General features: G+C 32.0%; 1 protein-coding gene across 7 annotated transcripts in view; it reads left to right on the plus strand.

The window, feature by feature from the left end:
• Nucleotides 1–13,750, plus strand: part of Hipk (Homeodomain interacting protein kinase) — a 182,893-nt gene that overhangs the window by 29,445 nt on the left and 139,698 nt on the right. For 3 of the 7 annotated variants that reach the window (XM_065502854.1, XM_065502852.1, XM_065502855.1), the window contains exon 1: nt 6,971–7,752. The exons of 1 other annotated variant lie outside the window; for it this stretch is intronic. The gene's annotated coding sequence lies outside the window, so the exon portion shown is untranslated. Of the gene's footprint in view, nt 1–6,970; nt 7,753–13,750 lie in introns of those variants that run through there. 3 more of the 7 variants (XM_065502856.1, XM_065502858.1, XM_065502859.1) reach the window with 3 other exon arrangements.

The following is a 13,750-nucleotide window of genomic DNA, read 5'->3' on the forward strand; positions in this document are numbered from 1 at the left end:
AACAGCAACAACACAAGGCGGAAAACAATACGTAAGAAGACCCCCCGATAAACACACACTCACGCACACGAACATTCACTAGTAGTTGTTCAATGTGCAAAAGGACTTTTTTTGCGCTTTGCTGCCTGCTGCTATGTTAAGACGACCAACAACTACGATGACAACAATTACAAGAAAGAAAGAAATTCAAAAACAACTAATAAATACTCGTTCCTCTAAAATAAAATAAAAAAATACCTATTGAATGTTGTGAGATTGTTTTGCGGCGCTTGCGTTAGTTAGCAAAGAGAAAGTAGTAAAACTGCTTACACTTAAATGGTACGAATACGAACGAACGAACAGCAACAAACAGACAGACGGACGGACGGAAATGTATCAAAACAAAAATATATAAAAAAAATAATTGAGATTGAGAGCAATATGTTGCTGTATTGTTGGCTTTTTCTTGTGCTTTTTTATTTTTGCTTTAATCAAAACATCAAACAAAACTTGATACGATAGTGAGAGACAGTGAAACCAGCTTAATGAGTGTTAAAGCAACGGGTTGCCACATCTTTATCATATTCATGATAAACTTCTTCAAAATTTCCCTAAATGTTTGAATATTTTCAAATACATATGTATAACATTTCTTGAAGACTCAAATTTCGTTCCTCTAAGACGTTTTCGGGATAAAAAAACGAACAATTTTTACTAGTTCCAAGTGCAGAATTTGCACTTTCGCATACCCATTAGGTTAATTTTTCTTTAAATTTTGTCTTTGAAAATATAAAAAGCGTTATAATGATATTTATCTTTGCTTTCTTGGGTGTCTATTCGTAGAAATCTACTGTCCCCTATTTCATGTTGTTGTAAACATATTTTCTCCGTAGATTCCAATTGATCATCGTGAAACACTCCTTCGTAATTGTCACACGAGTGCGTTTTGTAAATTGAGTGGTTTCAAACAAATAATTGAGAAATTGAAGTTCTTGAAATCGCATAATTTTCTATATTGAAACAGGTTTATTTTTAGAGTCCGATCGAATGTTAGGTTGCGACCAAAAACTCGGACTAATACTAGTATTCGTTTTTGTGTCAAAATTTGGATACTTGTAAGGAAAACATATCAATCAATGAAATATATGAATTCGTTTTAAAATCCAAACAATTTATTTGTATTCAGTTTACAGGTTAGGTTTACTGTAGACCAAGACCTTGGTGCAATCGTTCTCTTTGTGATAATCTATGGAGTTTATCATAAACACCTAGGCGATTCAGCGATTGTTTTCCATATACCTTACATGGCCTTCCGCTGTAGGGTCTTTAACTGCGACAACCTGTACAGAAGAGAAGAATTTCTCAGCATGTATCACAAAAAAGATGATTGTTTTTCAAAGACATAGTTACATAGTTAACAGGATAGTAACAAATTACGAGCTGTTTTTCTTCTCTAAGATATCTTGATAGAGTTGAATTCTCACTAGAGCTACTGATCGGTGGAAGGGAAATATAGGCTTGATGATGCCTCCACTATCTCCTGTTCAGAGTTCAGGTTTGATTATACCTTCTCTATTATTAGAATTCTCAAGATCCTTAAAATACACTTCGATTTTGGATACGGTATAAGTTATAAAATAGTTGAGCCTACAAATATCTGTTTCAAGACTTATTCCTATGGAGACCAAAGCTTGATTTTTAATAAAACTAAATAATTTGTACAAAGGAATAGAAAGAATATCAGCGAAATATAAGATATTCATATTTCACATGAAATATGTTCCCTTTTCCCATTTTTTGTTCATTAACTTTGTTCGCGTGAAAAAATTCCCCATGTTGTGAAATTTTTAGATGGAATTTTGTAAACATAAAACATCTGTTACAAGCAAAATCAACTATTGTGAATGCAAAGTTCATGGGAATATCACGATAGCAATATTCCCTTCGAGGGAAAGGGATATTTCATGGGAACATAAACTTCACATGTTTTGCCTATATGGGTGATTATGTTGTCTTATTATTTTATCATTCTGCGATGATTCAATGACCAGTTACTACTGCAATTAAATTGTAAGTGGGTTCTTGACTTATTAACTAGAATTCTCGTAGAACTTCGAATTTTTAAATTGTCAGTTTACCTCAGATTTAATGACATCCTGGATGTCGCTGTAATAACGTCGAATGTCTAATTGGATGCCTCTAGGAAGTGGATCTTCCAATTGTATGATCCACTTGGTTTGTGTTATGCCATCAGCAACTGGTTATGCTGATGTGATCCATATTAGTCTTTTTACATTCGGCTGCGAATCGGAGTGTGTGATTTTACAATCTGTAATCCTCGCTATTAAGTGTCACTGAAAAGAGAGATCCATACTGGGGCAGTGTAATTGAAAATATAGTCACCAATTACCTTATAGGTCGCTACAAGCGTAGCCTTGTAGCAGCAGCTACCATCAAGTTGAAAACTACCCCCTCTGTCAGCCCCTAAGATTTTTCGCTTTTGTACTGTAGGGACGCGTCATGCTTCGATCGAGTTCCATCCTTAGTTCATGAAGCGCAAAGTAACACTGTCAATTTTGAAGCTGATAACTGCAATTTACGTTCCTGGAGACAGTTAAGTGCTGGAATATTTTTCAACTTATGTCATCGCTTTAATACCTGATGGAAATATGATGCAATCAAGTGAAATCGGGAGGTATGAGTCAGCTTTTATAGGGAGTTTGTCAGGATTCAGAATAATAATATTAATAATTCGCACAACTTTCTTGATAACTGAAATATCCACGTGTCGAATTAATAGTTCCACTATATGTGTGAGATATTCCACTAAAACAGTACCGATTTAGTTCAACATTACAGTAGAGATACCATTACGACAAAAAAATTTAGAGGGTTTAGATTTAGAGATAATGTTTTCCACTTCAATGGTAGTGAAGGAATGGGGCTCGTTTGAGATTAATGGATCTTTTTTTGAATCGGTTCAGCGTGGTAGGATGTTCAATAAATTGTCGGCTGAACTGAATTGTACACTTCCTGGCATCTGTATGCCCTCAATTGCGGGAATAGCGAAGAGGATTTTCATATTGTTGGACTTTAACGACGATCTACTGGTAATGAGCTCTTCTTTCCTGTCACGGGTGCTGTTATCAATATAAGTTCAATTCATTTGCAAGTTATTTGCAAGTTCAGTTATTTGCAATATAAATATACTAGCTAAAACCCGGTGTGCTTCGCTACCCGTACCGTAAAGATTTACAATATATTTAGTCTATCTAAAATTAGTTTCTGTTCATGTGAAAAACATGGATTTTCTAGATTTAGTCCGCAAACTTGCAAACACTGACGTTGAGCTTTATCAATTATCATTGCAAATACTAAGCAAATAGGAAACTGCAATCGAGTAAAATCAAATGGCATTTCCGAAGTTATAATTCCCAGTTATAAAGGTCGCTCCGATTAGATTGTTCATTAATTGCCTTACTGTAAGTCGAGTGTCATTACAAATACGCAAACAATCATACAAACAAACAAACACACATTGACTTTTATATATAAGGGTTTCAAATGTATACATACAAATTTTAACATTTACTTAATATTTTTGGTAGTCCGCGCATTTCTGTACTAAATATTAATATTGATAGCTGCTATAGCTGTCCCTATATATAATTTTTCATCACATCTATGGGAGGTGCCACGCCCACTATTGCTATTTTGCCCATTTTTGGCCTAAATAAGTAGTTCATACAAAATTTGAACGCTTTACATACTACAATTATACAGATAGATATGAATTTTAGTATTTAGATTGTTTGGGAAGTGCCACGCCCACTATTTCAGTCCGCCCATTCTTATTGTATCCCATATATAAGATTTTTTAAATAATCATCATATAGGAGGTGCCACGCCCTCTGTGGCTACTACTCCCATTTTGCCGTAAATATTTAAACAAACAGTGGAATTGCTCATGCAAAATTTGAGGACTATAGCTATTATAGTTTCCTAAATATTTGATTTTAAAAATTAACTTTGTATGGGAGGTACCACGCCCACTTCAAATTTCAAAACAAAAAGTAGCCTATAGCTCCTTCCAGACATACATAAATATACTGTAAAAATTTCAAGCAAATCGGTTCAGCCGTTTAGCCGTTTAGCCGTCTATAGATCCCAAACTAATAATAATAAACATACATACATACAGACACACATTCACTTTTATATATATAGATATAGGGTGAATGCACCAGTAGTCGGCAGTTTAACTTTTTTTCAGTTTTTAAAGTGATACCATTATGAGTGCGAACATGGTATTGGGATGTAAATGGGTTATTGTTGTTTAGTAATTTGTATAGTTTTAGACTCAATTAATTCTTTTCAAGCTGTTTTTATTAAATTTGAGCAATTTACGTTTTTTTGAAAAAACACGATTTGTGCCCGAAGTCGGCACCCTTGATCCTAATGTCGGCAATTTGTGACCCAATTGTCGGCATAGCATTTTTTATTAAGAAAAGAATAAAATCTTAAAAGAATTCAAGTTATTTTTTATTTAAAATATCAGCCATTTAAATAAATACTAATAAAAAACATAAATTAGTGCATTTGAGGTGAAACCACTGTGGGCAAATATCATATCCTACGTTTTTAGACCATCATCCTCAGGATCTGTGTCCAAATCCTCTTCACATGTGCCCCTAACTCGTTTTATCTTCCTTTTTTAATTTGTTTTGGTTTATTTTATTTTTCTATTATGGTCACTGTAATTATGTATATGTTTGCGGTAACCATTTATGTTTATTTTATGTTTAAGTTACCATTCACATCATTGTAGCAATCATATATACATACATATGATTGTAGTAAATATTTATATGTTTGTGGCAACCATGTTTATGATGTAATACTTCAACATATTGTGTTGTTCTAGGATTATGGTTATCATATTCTGAGATCAACATATTATGATAAATCATTATCATGAAAATGATTGCCATAAATATATATTTATTTACAATCATGTTAATGGTAACGTAAACATATTATGGTTACCGCAATCATATACAATATCCCAGTGACCATAATATTATTAAAAAACTTTGAAAACATTTGAAATGTACAACTACAACTTGTTGGGATTGGACTTGAACAGTTAAAAGGCTGAAACCAAGTATTTGAAATAATTATTTGATAAAGTTGGAGATGAGTAGTGAACAGGTTTCAACGTTTCATTGTGATTTTCTGCAGCTAAAGTTGGCGATACTACCATATTTTCAACTTTTCCTTGTTAATTATGAACGTGCCTGCCTCTATGGTAAGATCACTCACAATTTCAATAGTTTGATAATTTATTATACCCTTCACCTTCGTTTTTAAGTTATTGTTCTCTTCGATAATGTCATCGGAATCAATTCTACGCTCATATTAGGAGCTAGTCGGTTGACTATTTCAAAAGCTAGATCCAAATCCGTTTCTTTTCTCATTTTCAGGCCGATCACCTACTAATAACTCCAACTGATTTAGTAAAGAGCCTGTTTATTAAGGTACCTTACATGATTATTTTAGAGAGAACAGTTTAAAAACCCCTTTATACCATTTCTTTCCGGGTAGATCATATACAAATGGTGTGGTTTGCTGTTCTTCCTTCACGATTGATTGAACCGTGTTAAGTTAATCCTCACTTTCTTTGGAATTAGATAACACTGTTTGCGGCCCCATTCTCATAGGACCTTCGGAACCGTATAATTTGTCCTATATTTTTGAACGCGGAACTCCATATTGTTTACTGGCACCTAATACAGAAATCGAGCCTTCTCTCACATAGAAAATATTTTAAGGCTTTTTCAGGATATTGGTGCATGTGTTTTTTTCTGGAGTGTCCATATTTGGAATTCTAAGATGTTAGAATTAATAATACCTACTGAATCTCTAAATATTACTCTGTTTAACGATCTCCAGTCAAATAAAAAGCTGCTGCCGAGTTCAGGATGCTTGGTCTCCTATACTCGGCAGTTCTTAAAATGCTCAATTAAAACTGTGCCGACTATTGGGTAAACTCATTTCAAACTCATTTTCTTCAAATCTATTGTCAAGAGAGATGAGTAATAAACAAATTTGTAGAATTTGAGCTTAATACAAAAAATTAGCAATTTTCCTGAAGTCGGCATCACTATGCCGACTATTGAAAATCATAGAAATTTTTGTTCCTAATGACGACATCAATTAAAATAACCAAACAAAATATTTTTTGTGAAAACTTTCACATTGTAGGTAATATTTAAACAAAGTTTTATCTGTTAACACCACTCTGGTAAAAATATTACTTAAATTGATATGGTTACTAACTTGTTTTAGTTGGCCTTGCCACTAAAAAATTTCTTAAAAAACAGGCACTTCCGCACCAGTTGAAAGATGGTCACTTAATGAGGACAAAAATAGATGAAAATACTCATCTCACCCAAATTTAAACATTGCATAAAGATAAATGAGTGTATGTTTAATTAAAGTTAAATCTTACTTTTGTATAAAATTATCGTTATTCTTATTTATTAAGCTTTTAAGTCAAAAATGCCGACTACTGGGTCATGCCGACTATAGGAGCGTTTACCCTATATCAGCAACAGAGAATCCTCGGACCCCTTTAGTGTGAAAGGGGTCTAATTTGTAAATGAATTTTAAATTGCAAATGATTTGTTTTAAAGCCCGATCCGATAGCATACTTTCCCTTCGATATGGCAATGCTGTGCTGTATAAATTTACACTATTTGCTCTCCCTCTCTCCGGCAATTCTTTAGCATGTTTTGTTTCTTGTTTTTCATTACGGTGTGCAAAAATTCTCTTTCTATTTTTTAATATTTTTCTTTATTTTGTTTGTTCGCTTGGTTGGGTTCTTGTTTTACTTGTAATCGGGCTACTACTGCTGGGGTACTCGCTCCGCTCATTTCAGCTACTAATACCACTACAACAAATACTACTCAGCAGTGCTTTGCAATCGTTGTTTTTTCTTTTTTCGCAACTCAGAGTGATTCATAACATCGACGTATACGGACACCAGTTACGGAAAGACAACCGAACCTCGTTGTTATTTTTCCATTTTTTAGTTTAATAATAAAAGAAAAACAAAAACATAATAAAAGCAACAACACTAAATAAATAAATAATAAAGCAAACGGCAGCACAACAAGGCAACAACAACAACGACTACTACACCAAACGTAAAGAAAAAAGTAGTTAATGCTGGTTTTTTTTTAGTGTTTAATTTAAAAGTGTTTTCTCGAGGTGACACAGAATATTTTTTCTTTGCTTTTTTTAACTTAACGGTCGTCGTCGTATATTGAGTCCTCCTCCTTTGCTTCATCTTACTCTTCTTAACCACCAGTGCTCTGCTTACATTTCTCTATGATTGGGTGTGTGTGAGTTTGTGTGTGTGAAAAAAAATAGCTCCGGTTAATAGTTAAAAAATATCGTCGTCATTTTCGCCGTCACAAACGCATAGCCGCGGCGCGCATTGTAAATAAATATTTGACAAAAACAAAAATTAACACTTTTTTTATACGCCTACAAGCTTGTTCATCCTTTTTGATTATAGGTAGAGCATTTGACTAGCGGTGTTTCTTTTTTCCACCTAAAATAAGTGATTTTTTTCATTTAACGGGTTAATTGTTTATAACAACAAGAAAGTGTTGAAAAATATATAAATAAATAATTAAAAATAAAACGTAAGGAGTAAATATTGTTATATGTGGAACATGATAAAAACTAGCGTTGATTATAACAGCTGTAAGTAATTCTTTTATTTTCATTTATTTCGTTGTTACTTTTCTGTTTTATTAATAAATAAAATATGCCACATATTCAGTCATACGTATGTATTTAGTTTATTGTTAAAATTTTTTTATATTCTTCAATAAAACAAAAATTTCAATAAAAAAAAAATATTCAACAATATTGATAAATTAACCTTCGTTATCTTCATACAAACACAACACAAACACATTTATTCTACAATATAGTACCTACGAATTCCAATATCAACTTGTTTGTGTATATGCTCACATAACCCAGCAATATGTTTAGCTATACTTAGAACTATAAATAAAAATTTCATGAGTTTGAATGAAGGATTCTTGCTGGCAGTGCCAATAGTAAAAAATTCCCTTCCAATAGCATATTCCTTTCCAAGCCAGCAGTTAATAAACTAATCGAGGATAAGTGAGAAATCGGACCCTAGTGTTAAATTGTTGATTTATTTTGAAATCTTTAGTTTTATTGAATTGCTAAACAAAACTTACTGGGTTGCATTCAGGTTTTCATAAATACGTTTTACGGATCTGTTCTGCTATTCATCAGAGAATTAGACATGTTTATAGTTTTGTTAATAAAATATGGAAAATTTTTTGATTTTGACACATGTTTTCCAATAAATATTTTATTGAAATGTATTGTAAAGTCCCTTGTTTATCAAGGGACTTATAAAAAAGCTCCCTTGTTAAATTTGTAAAACTCAGGGGGATTGATTTGTAACCCATTTCGAAGAGAAAATCGTTCGAATTGGTATGCTTAATGTTTTCTTTCGAATCGTGTTTTACAGTAAACCCTGTGCAGGTACGGATCCATTTAAATTTTATTTTACATTTTTCTCTGACCACCAGTGGACATTTAGTTTACTGTTGCAATGAATACGTGGATAATCATTTTCTCAAAAAACAAAGACTTAACTGTTAATTATTAAAACGATTCGAAAATGAAAATCTTCGAGGTTGTAATTCGAAAGAAACCACTTTTGAATTAAAGATTTAAATTTTCGAATCGATATAATAAGTAACTCCACAGTTATGTGTTTATATTTTTGAGACAATTATTGTCCTTGTATTACCATTAGGAATGATCACTTCTTTTGCAACTCCAGTCTGAGACTGTCTCTAACTTCTTTTATCTCCACACGTCCTACAATAGTCCGCAGTGCAGTCGTCACTTCTGCTAGTTCTAACTCTAATTGTACAATGACTCGTAAACATACCTATCATGTTCAACATGCTTCACAAGTCCCTTGCGAATCTGGAGTCCACTCTGCACATGCAGAATTGGTGTCTCCTAGACATGGTTTCCTCCAATACAACGTTATGGAAGTGGCTATGTTGTGATTTCTCCTATTCCTCCTGCACTTCCAAGAATTGTTCCGAGTCTTGCTTTGTAAGCTCCTACGAAATGTTCCGGTATCCTGGTACCCAACACAGTAATACTTTGTGGTGTTCCAAAAACCTGTTTAGATCTCTGTTAGAACCATGGATTTTTTAAAATGTTTAGCTTTTATTTTGAAACATTTGTACAATATAAACTTATTTAAAGTATTGGCCATTGTTAGCTATGACCTTTTCCCATCTTTCTGATAACATATGGATTCCGAGCCAAAAGAACTGCTCATCTTTTAAGGCCATGAATGAATCATGCAATTTCGGATACTCTGTTCTGAAGTGAAGCGTATCTTAGATATTCTGGGAATTTGTCGGCCAATGCTCGCTTCAAACGAATCAGTTACGTTCGGTATAGGTTCCTGTGATGGTCTGGCCAGATTTCAGCAGCTCATAATAGATATGACCCTTTTGCTCCCACCAAATACAGAGCATTACTTTAATGCCATGGATATTTGGCTTTGGTGTCGATTGAACTAGTTGGCAGGGCTTTACATATGATCTCTTACACTTCGGGTTATCGTAATGGATCCATTTTACATTGCAAGTAATGATTCGGAGCACAAATTATGTTCTTTTATAGCGTTCAAGCCGACATGCAAAATCATCTTTCAAGGTCTCTCAGCTTCAATTCGTATGGTAACCAATTTCCCTGCTTTTGGATGAAATTGCTGATTGAGTAGCTCCCAATGATTTAGCAGGTTGCGGTTGAGTTTGACAACAATCTTCATGTAGTAATGCCTCTAAATCTTGGCCGTCAAACTTTTCTTGGCTGCCCTGGGCTATCTTTGCCTTCGGTGTCCAAATCACCACTTTTAAATCGATGAAACACATTCACCATAATCTTTGGTGAGCACTCGGTGTGCTTCAGCGGCACATTTTCAAATTAAAGTAGGAATGCAGAACGCTTTGTTGGCACAAAATTCAAAATTTTCGAAGCAAAAAATACCTTGTTGTTTACAGTATAATGTTTAATTACTAAGTGATAATCAGGGAAACCGTAAATATGCTCTAAAAAAAGCGTTTTAGGCGTTTTAAATATGCAGTAAAAACTTTAAAATATGCTTTTAAAATTCAAAAAATATGCTCTTAAAAAAACAAACTTTTACATAATTGTTAACCAAAAAAATTTACTTAAATTTTCAAATAAAAATCGTTGTCTATTGGATCTGAAAACATTTTTATACATAGAAAATGTTCTTTCGACATCAACTGATGTTACAGGAGCAAATTTAAAAGACAATATTTCTTTAACACTTAGAACGGTTAAGTTTGAATTAGAACTAAAATTTGATATTTAGATGGCGTTATTATTAAAATAGTGCTTATTTTATATTAAAATAAGTAAGAGAGCGAGCTATATTCGGCTGTGCCGAATCTTATATACCATCCACCTAATTATACTTCAAAATAAAAAATTTAAATATTTATATGTGAAGAAACATTTTTTTTCAGTCTTTTAATTTTTTGGAAAAAAAAAATTTTCGAATTGTTTTTTAAAATATTTTTTTTTTTTAAATTTTAAAATTTTTTTTTGGTTTTTTAATTTTTTTTTTTGTGAAAAGCCATATATTTTGAATTTTAAACAAAGGAAGTAAAAACCTGTAACACAACAGCGAAAAATAAGTAAGACAAAATTTGTTTTTGGTAAAGTCAAAATATGCTATTAACCTTCGCTTTACCAATACCCACCCGGGTGACCACATCGATTTTATTGGTTTAATATTTTTTTAATTTTGTTTCGATTTAAATGAAATTTGTACTCACTGAACAAATTCTAGAGTTCTATAGAATTTAATAGAACCATTTTAAACTTTTTATAAGGTTTTTTAAATTTTTTAAAATTTCGTTCGTCGCATATATTTATAGAAGTGTAATGTCACCCGGGTGGGTATTGGTAAACCATGTACATAAAAAACCTTTGGTAAAGCGAAGGTTAAACAGTAAAATATGCTCTAAAAACGCAAAAATATGACATAAATATGCTCTTAAAACAAATATATGCAAAAATATGAATTTAAGGGTAAAATATGCAAAAATATGCACTAACAAATCGATGCCAAAATTCTTAAATAGTTCTGAAACGTGTAAATATCTTATCCATGTGCTCATTAGACTCACCAGAAAAAACATGCATTTGCATATTTTGGTTTCCCTGGTGATAATAAATGACAGATATGCGCACAAAAACCGCGTTCAAAAGATACGCCATCTATTGTAAATCGGATCAGATGACATTTCTAAACTCAAGATCTGAATCTTTTAAGACCTCGAAAGATACTCACCCCTATCGCGAATCAATATTTCACATGAAATATGTTCCCATTTCCCATTTTTCGTTCATAAACTTTGTTCACGTGAAAAAATTCCCCATGTTGTGAAATTTTTAGATGAAATTTTGTAAACAATAAACAGCTGCTACGAACAAAATCAACTATTGTGAATTAAAAGTTTAGGGGAATATGACGAATATCACCATGTAGGAATATAATGACCTATTTAAAGATATTAGACAATGGCCTAAAGCAATATAGCTATTAAATAAATTAATAATTATTAATATTTTAAATCATCATTCTCTCCATGAAATTAATTCGCCAAATGGAGAGAAAATATGAACTACCGTCTGCAATGTTTTAAATAATTTGAAATGTTCTCAAATCCATTTAAAGACAATTTTAAGAATTAAAAGCGTCACACGATCTGTGTCAACTTAGAATTGGATAAGATACTCGTCCTTTACAATGAAAAAAGTCGTCAAATCCAAATCCATAAATTTATATATTTTTTTTATAAATTTTAATGGACTCCTAGAAATGTTACCGAAAACATTGCGGAATTCTATATGGAGTTCATTCAACATTTGACCAAATGTATAAGACGTAAAATTTTCAACTGTTTTTTTTTTATAATATTAAATTAAACATATTTTGCTTTTTAAATGTCCTAATTTTCTTTTGCAAACATCAAAGATAAAATTATTGTCGGTCTGTTTAATTTGTCAATTAAATTCTCTTTGGTTGAATATAGAATTAATTTTTGATTAAGTGAGCTTCTTGTGAGTTCAATTCTTCATAATGTGTTATTTTTGGGGGATAATAAACAATAATTTATACAAGAAACATTTAATAGATCAGTTACACGATGATTTGTAAGAAATTTTGTTTGTTTAAAATTTGTTTGGCCCATTCTACACATGTGTTGTATCGTAGTATTGATGTATTGTTGATACAACAATACGACGTAGATTGTAAATTGGGCTAATGTTTCAGGACTCTCAGTTTTTAGTTGGAGCTGAATGTGAACTTTGTCGGTATACCTATAATTATACTTTGGATAACTAAGTTTTAATCTTACTGGTATTTTGCAAAAGCAATGTCTAATTTGAGATTAGTTTGACTTAAAAAAGTCCCTCAAAATAAAATATTTTTCGGTTCACCACTTTCTTCCCTAAATATCTAAACAATTAATTTTTATTATTGCTTTTAATTTTCTTCAATATTTTATTGAAATCACACTCCCTAAATACCAACTAGTATTTCAATACGGGTGTGGTCTATAAAAACGAAATGTCAATAACTAAAAATAACATTTGGTCAGCCAGTCAGTCAGCCATGTAGACCGCCCGTCCGTCCATTTTCCTTTTAATATTCGGTGTAAAATTTTCTGTATTGTTTTCTTTGATCTATGAAAAATATTTAGGTTTGTTAAAAAATATAAAAAAATTCCTTTTATTGTCTGCCGGCTCGATGTTGATGATGATTGTAAACATTCAATATTTGCGCCATCGTATATAGTTTATTTTTTTTCGCATAATAATTGGAATAATTGCCATAAATTTGTTTTACTTTTATGTGGATTTTTGTTGTTTGTTGTGAGTTTATAAATAAATGTATCATATTAAATTTATTTGGCCGGTTGGTTTTCAATTTAATTGTTTTTGTTTGTTTATTTACTCCAATTTTGTTGTTTTTCTTTTTATTGCTTCTATTTTGACATAAACTTTGTACTCTTGATGATTATTTTTTTTAACCGACAACTTTCATATGAAAATCGTTGTTTTTTTAACATCATTATCATTTTTGTGAATTATTATTGTGTTGTTAATTGTCATCGTCATCATCATCGTTAATACCAATGGCCAAAGAGCAGGTTGCATTAAACAGCAACAACCAAATCAAGTACCAACAATATTAACGAGAGACTAAAAACTCATTAAACACACACACACATATTTTATTTATTTATTTATGTATATGCAACATACACAGCATTTACAACAAATGCAACAACAGTATGCAATGCATTTTTTGTTTGTAAAATTTCCATTTTTATGTTGTTGTTTTCAATATATTTGTTCTTGCAACTTCAACCCCATCCATCCTTTTCTACATGTGTTATTGCATGTTTTTCAAGTAGACACAGTAACGAGATCAAGTCATTGGAACGATGCTAAATTACAAACAGAATTATCTGGGGCAAACAAAAATGTGCCTTTTATCAGTCGGAGGAGGAGTGCTTGCTGAAAACATCGTTCTCTCCTTATAATCCTCACCTGCTCATAAAGTCTATAAATCAGTGATTGC

The sequence above is a fragment of the Calliphora vicina genome, chromosome 3 (assembly GCF_958450345.1).
Source record: "Calliphora vicina chromosome 3, idCalVici1.1, whole genome shotgun sequence".
Taxonomy (NCBI): Eukaryota; Metazoa; Arthropoda; class Insecta; order Diptera; family Calliphoridae; genus Calliphora; species Calliphora vicina.